Genomic DNA, 1,125 nt, shown 5'->3' on the forward strand with positions numbered 1-1,125 from the left:
GTATAGACTTTTTAAATACCGGCATACCGTAGCATAGTTAATACAACAGCTGTAAGCTTTAATAGGACGCAAATCATATAATATTGTTCGCCGTTCAGATTAGATACAGAACACCAGTTAGCCAGGTAGCGTTAGCATGACAGTGTTAACAGATGAGAGAGGCTTCCTCGAAATGGTGACAAAAAATAAACAAAAACAGATGGAGGATAAAGAGGGGAAGACCAAATATGAACAACCTGTCAAAGAAATGAGCCGTGTCTGCACTGCACTTTAGAACAGGCTAAAACAATATATACTGTACAGTTTGTCAAGCCACGGCTGTTGCAAACGACATTATGGACGCAGTAACAATCCACATATGCAAGGACATGATTCTTTTGTAGACGGTCGAGAAAGAAGCTTTCAGAGCGATAATTAAAACAGTGGATTTTAGGTATGTCTTATGGGGTGAAAATACTTCAGGTCAGTCGCTATTTTAACTGGAAGCGGAGATATTTAAAGTCATCCTCTTTTCTACAACAGACCTGTGGTCAAGTTGTACAGTGGAGTTTGCAAATTACATTTTATTTGTTAAAGGGAGAATTAAGGTTAATTGTATAATACTTAAATATTAAATACACAATAAAAATGGTATATATTGCAACAGTTTCATGTGTACTGATTCCAACATATACAGACATCCCAAAAGACATTGAAGACATACAGACATTGCAAAAACTCATTTCAGGGAGGTACCCCCGGACCCGGACCTCGACCACCCCAGACAGTATATTAGACAATTGATTTATGTTCCCTACACAGTGCGCTAGATATATTGTGTCCTATAGTACTCAAAACCTTCATTATATACATGGTGAAATTAAAACGTGATATACCGTGAAACCGTCAGAATCTTCAAAAATACCATGATACAAATTTTTGGTCATATTGCCCAGCTCTAATTTGTTGTTATTTTCTTTAACAGCCCTTGACCTATATTCTACATCATTTAAATGTATCTGAGTGGTTGGTATGTTGTGGAACACCGAGTTTTACTGAAGTTTATCTGCGTCCAGTATTTTGAAGCTTTATATCTTTTGAACAACTCGACTGTACTAATAAAGCTTCGCATTCAAAACATGGGGT

This window comes from Trichomycterus rosablanca, chromosome 10 (genome assembly GCF_030014385.1).
Source record: "Trichomycterus rosablanca isolate fTriRos1 chromosome 10, fTriRos1.hap1, whole genome shotgun sequence".
Classification (NCBI taxonomy): domain Eukaryota; kingdom Metazoa; phylum Chordata; class Actinopteri; order Siluriformes; family Trichomycteridae; genus Trichomycterus; species Trichomycterus rosablanca.